This window comes from Palaemon carinicauda, chromosome 13, assembly GCF_036898095.1.
Source record: "Palaemon carinicauda isolate YSFRI2023 chromosome 13, ASM3689809v2, whole genome shotgun sequence".
Lineage (NCBI taxonomy): Eukaryota > Metazoa > Arthropoda > Malacostraca > Decapoda > Palaemonidae > Palaemon > Palaemon carinicauda.
In genome coordinates, this window is record NC_090737.1 from 3,645,571 (window position 1) to 3,656,966 (window position 11,396).

The window sequence follows — 11,396 nt, forward strand, 5'->3', positions numbered from 1 at the left end:
CTTGGGGTGTGGCCCACCTTCTCATTAATAAGCACAAAATATTCATGACATTTACTATAGAATTTACTGATGCAGGCTGCAGGAAAATTATAGATATCTTGAAGTTAGTGGCCACAAATATAACTAATTTGCAGCTTTTGTTGATCAAATGTAGCATAAAATATGCTAAGGTAGAATTTCAACTGAGCATATGAAACGAATTGCTCTACTTGCTTTAAGCAAACCTATCCGTCGTTTTATGTAAGTAATCCTCAGGCGTCTACAAGAAGAGCAAAAGTGTCCACAGACTTCTATGAACTTCAAGCTTGCTGCCTTTTACCATTGTCTTATTTAATATTATGCGAGTACATTCATAATTTTAGTTTTGAACAAGTGTCCTGCATGTAGTATTCAGATATGGCTATTCTAATTAAATAGAAGAATTAATGTCTTTTTATAGCTTGTCCCATGGAATTGGTATTCAGTTTAGCTAATGGTGATAAGGGAAATTAATGCTTGATGCCACAACTTTGAAACCTTAGTGAATAAAATTTATAAGTTTTTATAACTTTTCTTATTTTTGCAGGCGATCCTTCAAGCAAACCTATGATACCCATGAACGTTTTGGTCAAGCCTGAAGAAACAGTCGGTGATTTGTGAGGTTTTATTTCGCCTAACTCGTATACCAAATTGTTTCAGAGTTGTATGGTATCATGATTCGCTGTAAGACCAGAAAGTGTGGAGTTTTACTTATTATTTCTAACAATCTTATTACAAGTAAGTAAATAACTATAAAGGTAGTGTCAGCATTTAAAGCATTATCTGGTCTCTTCACGAACATGTGTTTCTGTTCTACCACTTTTATTTGAACTAAAAAAAAAAAGATATGAAAAGTAAAATGTTTACCTGATCTCATGAGCCAGTCATACTTAGGAATCGCATATATTAAATTCATCTGTATCACAAATGATGACAAATTTCAGTTCCTTCCATTACCTTTCCCCTAACATTTTAGTTCAATCTCAACTTAAACTTTTCACAATTTGGTTGTCGTAAATGGTTTCTCCAGTTAAGTATTCAATTCTCAAGCACTATATCTTGGAGGGAAAAAACTATCTTTTTCTACTTAATATTGTGTGTAGTTCAAGAAGTCAAGGACCAGAGTTGGATTGGAATGTAAAATCTAGGCTTAAAGCCAAGCACCAGGAACTGTGGGAAGTTATTTAGTGCTATCATAGGAAATTGTATTCATTTTATATTAGTCAATAACAATATATTGAATATATTCTGACCGCAACATTTGGGTAAAACACCTGTTGTTAGAAATATCAATTTCATGTAGATACATTTCACATCATGTCATAGCAATAGATCAAGCACTGGGATAGAGAAAATCATCCACAATAGCTCCTAACTCCTAAACATTTAAATGGCTTTAGGCCCCCTTCGATGTTATTAACCCGTATAGAAATCACATACTGATGTCGTGAAGTCAAATTTTATTTCTCCTCAAATATTATATACTGAGATCTTAAAGACATAACACTTTTTTTCCCATAATATTTCCTGAATATGTTTCCAGCTTATTGCTAGTACTGGTCTTCAAAAAATGACTTGGTTTACAAAAACACATGATAACTTATAGTGCAAATTTTATTTCAAGGCATTCTTTCCACCTGGAAACTTCTAGCTGCTGAAGGCAAAATCTGCAACAGAAAAGAAAGAAAAAAAATTAAAAAGGTTTCTTCTATTGTAGAAAAAAGATAAACTAAGTCTTTTTAGCTAAAGTATGTCAACACTGCTATTAAAAAGAATACTTTAGATGGTTAAAGTTACTAATTTTGCATTTAAATTGCATTTATAATCTCATACGTAAATATTGTAATATTGCACTGATAGTTAGATACTGTATGTCATTTACCTCAGTTTATTCATTACCTCTGGTTGTATCTCCTGTGTTCCAGGTGACTCATCAGTTATCATTTTGACTAAATAGAGTTATACAAGGAAGAAATTGTCTTCTTTCTATAACTGATGTCACCAGTATACTTATCAGAATCTTGGCCTTCACTTAACAAACTTGTCAAAAAAAATTTTCTTGTGGCTGATATCCCATATTACCTTTCTTTGCTAATGTCGATCATGGTAGATTACGCTACCACGCTTGTAGCCTCAACTTCCAGGTTCCTCGTTGCAATCTTAGAAGCGAAACAGAAAGCAGTGTTCCCTGAATGTGGAGTTTGGTTGACTTCTGATATGAAGATTTGTATCTTAATGGTTGACAGTTTCATTACAAATCATCTGCTTCTTCGACTAAAGCTTTTTCCGCTATGTTGGGTCGCTATTTCTAGAGAGCCGTTTCCAATTTCTTCTGTCTCCGATGTCCTCCACTGTGAGATCTCTCTCCTCCTTGTCACGGTGGATTTTTCTTTTCCTCCTGACATAAATTTTCGTTATTCATCAAAAGTGAACTTGACATTCGACGTGTAAGAGAGAGAGAGACGTGATCCTTATCTAGTTTTATTCAGTTCAAAATGTTGTACACTGTTCCATAATTTGATCTTCCAGACTGAGTCCAAGATCACAGATTTCCCAGACTGATTCATGATCACAGGTCTCCAAGACTGGTTCCCTGTAATTATTACAGTTATTTAATTTTTTTATTCCAATTATTTAATTTTTTTATTCTTCAAATTATAATGCCTACCTCTAAAAGCTTTGTAATAACAAAGAAAAAAAAATATAATTACTATGCTTCAGTTTCAAAACAAAATTACAGGATACTTCTATTTAATAATTTTACAATAATATGAAACAATAGTTTTCAATTTCCCTAAAGAACAAATAATATATGTGAACATAGAGGAGGTTACCTTCAAGGTTTAAGAGGCAAAGGAAATCTTACAAGGTTAAGCAAGGTAAATTAGGCTAATATGCCCTTTTAATGCAATATAGCATAGGCTAGGCCTCCTCAAACCTCTTTAAAAATAACCTACTCAAGGTTTATAGGCAATTCTGGGCTAGGCTATAGAAAGTTTCTGTGGCCACTGTGTCTAGGTTAGGGAGGGTATAGGAGGACATAGGTTAACTCATATACCTAACGACATTGAATAATTTTTATAGCCTAAACTATTTTCCAAAGGAAATACTGTATAACTATTCAATTGATAAGAAAAATATCTGCTGGGCTTTCAGATACAATTGTATAGCCCAATCTAAGATCGTAAACAATGGAATTTTCCATGGGAGAGAGGGAAAGGGGGAGTCCCGAGGTGTCCTACAGGTCGGCTACTTCGTGACGCCTTCTTGGCATTGAAAATAAATTTACATATAAGGAACCATTACTTTTCGTACAGTTAATATGGTTTTCAGGAAAACGAGGTTGTCTTGATGTTACTAACATGTTCACATCCCCCCTTTTTTTTATAGAAAAGAATGTATCGTACTTAAGTGAATAAATAGGGTGTCTTGTAAAATGATGCAACACGACCACGAGGGTGTATGCAAACTTTACCGGACATTGGCAAGCCTATGCATCCATTCTGATCGCTTTTTTCTATAACATAATATTCCCTATTCTTATAATAATCTTCTAGATTATAACGAAGTCTTACCTTTGAAAAGGGATACGTCAATGTCTTCTCTAATAACCCAAAACAAATATCTTTAATGGACAGGGAAGCATGCCCATTCGGCTTCTCCTACGTGTTTCTCTCATGCCAGTATGGCCAAAACGAAAAAAAAAGGACTCAAGACCACGTATCAGATAGAGAGAGAGAGAAACATAAGAAGGGAATGGCAATAATGTTACATGCATTCGTTGATGAAATAAATTTTCTTTGAATGATTTTTATAATCAATATTACTAACAGAGATAATTTTTAAAGATATTAGAGTCGGATGATGAATCGATTTCACAGAAAAAAAATCAAAATACCAAAAGGATAACATTCTCCCATTACATCCTTATCTGCTGTTACACACACCATCCACCTTCTGTTTGGTCTCCCCCTCCTCCTCCTCCTCCTCCTACGTAGAACATCCATCTCCAACAACCTCCTCCCAACTTACTCCTGGTCTCTCCTCATTACGGGCCCAAACCAGTGGAGTCTCTTTTCTTGGATTTTCTTCGACACATCTGTAACCTTTGTTGTTCCCTTTACCAAGTCATTCCTAACCTTATCCAGTCGCGTGATCCCAGCCATCCATCTTAGCATTCTCATCTCTGCAACATCTAATTTCTTCTCAAAGATCTTTTTCATGGACTAGGTCTCTGCCCCATATGTCATGGCAGGTCTCACTACAGTTTTATTTACCTTTAACTTTAACTTTCAAGTTTATCCTTCGATCACACAACACTCCCGATACGCTTCTCCAATTATTTCATCCAGCTTGAATTCTTCTGTTCTCTTCCGTTTGGAGCTTTGCTGTTTCCTCCGCATATAACCGTAGGTACTTGAATTTTTCTGTCTTAACTATTTCACCCAGCAAATATATATCATTAAATTGGTTCTGCGGGTTGCAACACACACACACTTTTTGTCAACTGATCTTAAGCCCTTTGCTCCCCAATTCCTCTCTCCAGCTTCCCCTCCAATCCTCCTCTGGTTTCATTTCACAGAACTATATCATCTGCAAACAGCGTGGTCCATGGTGACTGTTCCCTCACACTTTCAGTAATTACATCCATTACTATATTATACAAGTACGGGCTTAATAACGATCCCTGGTGTAACCCAACTCACACTACAAACATGTCAGTCAAACCAACACACTTTCTTATTTGTGTGCCTGCTCCTTCATCTCTGATCAGTCAAACATATTTATCTGGTGTTCCCCTCTCTCTCAAACATCTCCATATCTCCTGCCGTGGAACTCTTTATCATAAGCCTTCTCTAAGTCAATAAATATTATAAGTATTTTGGCTTTTATATTTTTCCATCAACTGCCTTAGTGCAAACATTGCATCTGTCGTGCTTCTGCCTGGCATAAATCCAAACTGCTCTTTTATATTCTTGGTCTCTTCCCTTATCATATGCTCTATAATCCTTTCCCAAAGCTTTGTAGTATGTGGGAGGATTTTGATTGCTCTATAATTATTACAATTTTGTATAACCACCTTTTCTTTGAATATGGGTATTAAAAAGTTATTCCTCCACATTCTGGGCATCTTTTCTTTCCGGTGTATCTTTTTCATCAGATCCTGCAGTATATCCGCTCCAAATTCCCCCAAGCATATGCAGACTTCCACTGGGATTTCATCAGGTCCCGTAGCTTTTTTCCATTTTTCATTTTGCTTAGGGTAATCTTAATTTATTCTCTGTCTATATCTCTTACCATTCCAAAATTTGGATTTCCATCTACAATAATAGACCTTGGATTTTCTTCATTTAGCAATCTTTCAAAATACTGCTTCCACCTTCCTTTTATATCACTTGAGCTACACATTACCACTCCATCCGCATTCTTTATCTGCTTAATGTGGGTGATATCTTTGGTCGCTTTATTTCTTCCTTTAGCAATCTTGTAAATCTTCTTTTGACCCTCTGTGTTGAAATCTTCCTATACATTATCCAATGCTTGTTGTTTTGACATTGCCACCGCCACTTTTACTTCTTTCTTTGCTAGTCTACCCCTCTCCTTATCATCTTCAGTGCTTGTTTCATCATACCTTTTCTTTGCATTTCTCTTGTACATAATTATTCCACTACCAAGTTTCTTTGTCTCTTGGCCCTTTTCCTGTTGACATCCCTAAAACTTCTTTGCCAACTCTTTTCAGAATACTACTATTCCGTTCCCACCACTCATCCACATCCTCATAATCCAAGGTGCCAAGCCCTACTAAAACCCTCTCTATGAATATGTCCCTATATTCTGGTTCTTTCAGCTTCCACCATCTTATCTTGGGAATAATCTCTTGTCTACCTCTTATTGTTCTCTTCCTATCCCAGTCTACTGTCAAGAATCTATGGTGAGGGTTTACAGCTTCTCTTGAGACTATTTTACAGATTTATCTCTTAGATGCATCCTTCTACCTAATACAAAATCAACTTGTGATTTTTGCCCACCTATTTTATATGTTGTAAGATACTTGGGCTGTTTTCCAAAGGTGTTGATTACTGCCATATCAAAGGTTACAGCAGAGTCCATGACCCTTTCACCATGTTTATTCTGATCTCCCAAAGCCCATCCTCCATGTATTTTTTCCAGGGCCTGGCTATTTCTCCCTACATGAGCATTTAGGTCTTCCCCTATCATTAACAGTTCTTTATTTGTTGTGTTAATCGTTTCCTGATCCAGCTGTCTCCGAAAATCGTCTTTTTCCTCTTCTGTACAACCTGTCTGAGGTGCATACACTCTGATAACATTTAATATTTCTCCATCCCAATCTAGTTTCATACACATTATACTATGTAGTCTTTTCATCTCCAATACATAACTATTGAGCTTACTAGTTAGTATGATTCCAACTCCATTCCTTCCTCGTTCAATGCATCCACTATAAAAAAGTATATACCTTGCTCCAATCTCTTGGGCTTTATTTCCCTTCCATCTTGTTTCCTGCACACACACAATCTGGACCTGGACTTTCCTCCTCTCCATCACATCTGCAACTTCTCTTCCACGTCCTGTCATGGTTCCAACGTTCAAGGTGCCAATTCTAATAGATTTTGGGACTCGCTTCTTTAACAGCATTCGCCCACTTTGCAGTGGCCCTTGTCTGTTTCTTGCAGAGTTGGGGCAACATATCTGCGCGTCGCCTAGAGGGTACGCCCTAGCAATCATTGGTTCATCTACAGTGGCTTCCATTACGTGGGTTTTGGCTGGGATTTTTACAACCAGATGCCCTTCCTCGCGTCGACACTTCCTACTTATCCGGGCTTGGGACCGGCACCTAATAAGTGGGCTTGACCCCCAGGTGACAGTTGCATTGCAAATGACAGCAGAAATTCTGTGAGGTTAACCTCATTCACCACCCACTTGCTTCAACCAAATTATTTTCTTCCTTTGATGGTAAATAACCAATTTTTTCTTGTGGGTGATCTCCCATATAGCCTATCTTTGCTAATGTCAATCAAGGTCGATTACACGACCCCCTGGGTTGCCTTTACTTCTAGGTTCTTTGTTACACGCGACTACACTACCAGAAGCGCTGTAATCTTAGAATAGCAACAAAAAGCAGTGTTGTCTGAATATGGAGTTTGGTTGACTTCTGATGTGAATGGTTGAGAGTTGCATTACAAATGACATCAGTAGTTCTCGGAGGTTAATTTTTTTCACCACCCACTTGCTCCATCCCAGTTTTTTTTTTTTCAGTACTAATGTTTGCTTTACTTCTTTAGATGGTAAATAACCAATTTTTTCTTGTGGTTGATCAGCTAATGTCGATCAAGGTCGATTACAAGACCACACGGGTTGCCTTAACTTCTAGGTTCTTTATTACACGCGACTACACTACCAGAGGCGCTGTAATCTTAGAAGAGCAACAAAAAGCAGTGTTGTCTGAATATGTAGTTTGGTTGACTTCTGATGTGAATGGTTGAGAGTTGCATTACAAATGACATCAGTAGTTCTCGGAGGTTAATTTTTTTCACCAACCACTTGCTCCATCCCAGTTTTGTTTAGTACTAATGTTTTCTTTACTTCTTTAGATGTAAATAACCATTTTAAATATTAAACTTAGCCGGTGAATATATATTAGCTGACGTCTCGGACGGCTCGACAGAAACACAAAAACTCGCGAGCGATCGCCATGAAGGTTGCGGGTGTGACCACCAGCGCCGACTATCGGCCAGATACCGCATATATATGTAAACAGCTCCAGTTCTTCTCTGTCGGTCTTGTCGACAAGTTGATTCCGCTCGCTGTTAACCTGGAGTTTTTCGTCAATTTGGTGAAGTACTTCTTTTTGGTTGTTTGAGCTTTTGCAGTGACAGGTGTTTTTCTCTTCAATTAAAACTCTTGAACCCTTTTTTGGCTTGTGTTTATTATTGATGACTTTGGATTTGTTTTTGGATTTTCTTTGACTGTTCAAAATGGCTGACCCTTCTCCTATCCCTGGACCTAAATTTCGCAAATGTATTGCTAGGGATTGTAACAAACGTCTTCCCAAGGCCTCTCTCGACCTACATACCGTGTGTTCTAATTGCCGGGGTAAAACCTGCCAATTAGGAGATCGGTGTGATGAGTGCGTGGTCTTGTCGGAATTCGACTGGCTAGAGTTTGATAAGTATTCTCGTAAGTTGGAAAGAGATAGGGTGAGGAGAAGCTCCTCGAGGTCGTTGGATTTTTCCTCCTCCCATGCCCCTGAACCTAATCCTTCCCCTGTAGTAGTTGTTCCTGAACCCTCTACTAGCACTCATGAACCTTCCATGCGGGATATGTTGCTTGCCATTCAAGCTTTGGGCGAGAGAGTTGAGTCCTTAGCATCGGACCGTAATCAACTCATGTCGGATGTGAAATTATTGAAGTGTCAGAGTGCCAAATCAGAAAATGGTGGGGGATAAAGTGATAAGTGCGCAAAGTGTTAGTGTTGCGACCGAGGGTTCGTCTGTACGTGCTTGTCGTTCACCTAGTCCGAGACCTCTTTCAGGCTCCCATGCACCAGGGAGAAGTAATGTCGTAGGACTTAAGGGGACAAGAGGCTTTAACCAACGTACAGACGTTCCCTCTTTAGTATCGGGCGTGTCTCCTCAAGATTGCCCCTACCATAAGACGAGCGAGGCTGTTTTCTCCTCGTCATCCGAAGGCTTCTCGCAAAAGAAACCTTGGCGCAAGGTTTCTAGACCCTTTAAGCGGAAGTCAGTCCCTTCAGGACAGGTCCAGCGTCCTGGCTGTAGCCATTGGGACAGCTCTGACCCTTTGCAGTCGTCGGAAGACTGTTCGCCCGTTAAACGTAAGCGCAACACGGGCTCCGAGAGTCTCAGTAAAGGCAATGTTTTGCCGACACAGTCGTTACCATCGTCTCGGCCCGTCCCGACTCCCGTTGATCCTAAATGGGTTGTCCTGCAGGATATGCAGACTAAGCTTGCCTCCCTTATGGAGGAGTATACCGTTGAACAGGTTCACGATGATCCTCGCCGTTACGCTGATCGAGACTCTGGCCGTCAGCCGCCCAAACGAGCTTTTACTCGTCCTTTTGACGTTATGAAACGTGATGTCGGTAGTTTGTCACGTCGGTCACGTGACTTGGATCCTCACTCGCTGCAGTCCCGTGTTGACTTTCAGCCGCTGCCGCAGGCTCGTGTTGACGTTCAGCCGCTGCCGCAGTCTCGTGTTGACGTTCAGGACGTTCGCCAACCAGCTCAGTTGCCTTGTTTTGACGTTGAGCGTCAAGCACCGCAGTCAAGGGTTATTTTGACTGCTCAGTCTAGGCAGTCAAGGCAGTCTCGACTTGCCGTCGAGCGTCCATCAACTCCTGTTGTTGTTGCTTTTCAGTCCTTTCAGCAGCGACATGACGTCGCTTCCTTGACTGCTACTGCTACTGCGACTAGGTTTATCCCGCCCTTTCGTGGCAGAGCCCCCAGCAGGGGAGGCGCTCGTGCCGACGGTAAAAGGGGCAAGAGGAGAGGATCCAAGTCCTCCCGTGGCAGAGTCTGACTGCCCACGTCCTCAGACAGTGGTAGGGGCCAGACTAAACAACTTCTGGCAGGCCTGGGAGAAGAGGGGTGCAGACCAGGAGTCTGTGTTGTTGCTCAAGGAGGGGTACAAAATACCTTTTGTACGCAGACCTCCTCTAGTAACAGTTCCTTTAGACCTCTCTCCCAGGTATCGAGAGGAGTCAAGGAGACAAGCTCTACATCAGCAGGTGTCTCTGTTGCTAGAGAAGGGAGCGGTGGTGAAAGTCTCTGACCTTCAATCACCGGGATTTTACAACTGTCTCTTCCTAGTACCAAAGCATACAGGAGGTTGGAGGCCAGTGCTGGACGTCAGTGCGCTCAACGTTTTTGTTTTAAAAACAAAATTTACGATGGAGACCACGAAGTCCGTCCTAGCGGCGGTCAGAGAGGGAGACTGGATGGTCTCTCTCGACCTGCAGGATGCGTACTTCCACATTCCTATACACCCAGATTCTCAACAGTATCTGAGGTTTGTTTACAGGAATGTGGTGTACCAGTTCCGAGCACTGTGCTTCGGCCTCAGCCCTGCTCCTCTCGTGCTTACGAGGCTCATGAGGAATGTGGCAAAATTCCTTCATTTATCGGGAATTCGAGCCTCCCTGTACCTGGACGACTGGCTTCTCAGAGCATCGTCCCGCCATCGCTGTCTGCAGGACCTTCAATGGACATTGGGTCTGGCAAAGGAGTTGGGACTATTGGTGAACTTAGAAAAGTCTCAACTGAATCCCTCCCAGGAGATTCTCTATTTGGGGATGGAGATTCGCAGTCTAGTTTTTCGGGCTTTTCCGTCTGCCACCAGGATAGAGCAAGCCCTGCTCAAAGTCCGCCTCATGCTGAAGAAAGACCGTTGCTCAGTGAGAAAGTGGATGAGCCTCTTAGGGACTCTGTCATCCCTGGAGCAATTTATCTCACTAGGGAGACTTCACCTTCGCCCTCTCCAGTTCCATCTAGACTCATACTGGAACAAGAGCAAGACCTTGGAAGCTGTGTCAATCCCGATCTCCGAACCAGTAAAGACGTGCCTGAACTGGTGGGACAGCAACATAAGTTTGCGAGAGGGTCTGTCCCTGGCGGTCAAGAACCCAAACCACGTGTTGTTCTCAGACGCGTCGGATTTGGGTTGGGTAGCGACTCTGGACAGTCTGGAGTGTTCGGGTCTTTGGACGTCGGATCAGAAGAGCATGCACATCAACTGCAAGGAGCTGTTAGCGGTTCACTTGGCTTTGACAAGTTTCGAGAGCATTCTTCGAAACAAAGTGGTAGAAGTCAATTCGGACAACACCACACCCTTGGCGTACATCTCCAAGCAAGGAGGCACTCACTCCCACACGCTGTTCGTCATCGCAAGGGACCTCCTCATCTGGTCAAAAGATCGAGGCATCTCCCTGTTGACAAGATTCATCCAGGGGGACTTGAACGTCTTGGCGGACTGTCTCAGTCGGAGAGGTCAGGTGATCCCCACAGAATGGACCCTCCACAAGGACGTGTGCAAGAGTCTTTGGCTGACTTGGGGTCAACCCACCATAGACCTCTTTGCCACCTCGTTGACCAAAAGGCTCCCGACCTATTGCTCTCCAGTCCCAGATCCAGAGGCGGCCCACATAGATGCGTTTCTACTGGACTGGTCTTACCTGGATGCATACGCATTCCCTCCATTCAAGATCATCAACAAGGTACTGCAGAAGTTCGCCTCTCACGAAGGGACAAGGTTGACGTTGGTTGCTCACCTCTGGCCCACGAGAGAGTGGTTCACAGAGGTACTTCAATGGCTGGTAGACGTTCCAAGGAGTCTTCCTT

At 41.6% G+C, this 11,396-nt stretch overlaps 1 long non-coding RNA gene across 2 annotated transcripts in view; it reads left to right on the top strand.

The window, feature by feature from the left end:
- The window catches only part of LOC137652131 (uncharacterized), a 38,210-nt gene extending 30,588 nt beyond the window's left edge, over positions 1-7,622 (top strand). For both annotated transcript variants that reach the window (XR_011046200.1, XR_011046199.1), the window contains exon 5: positions 566-7,622. This is a non-coding gene — a long non-coding RNA (uncharacterized lncRNA). The remainder of the gene's footprint in view (positions 1-565) is intronic.
- Positions 7,623-11,396: the final 3,774 nt, after the last annotated feature.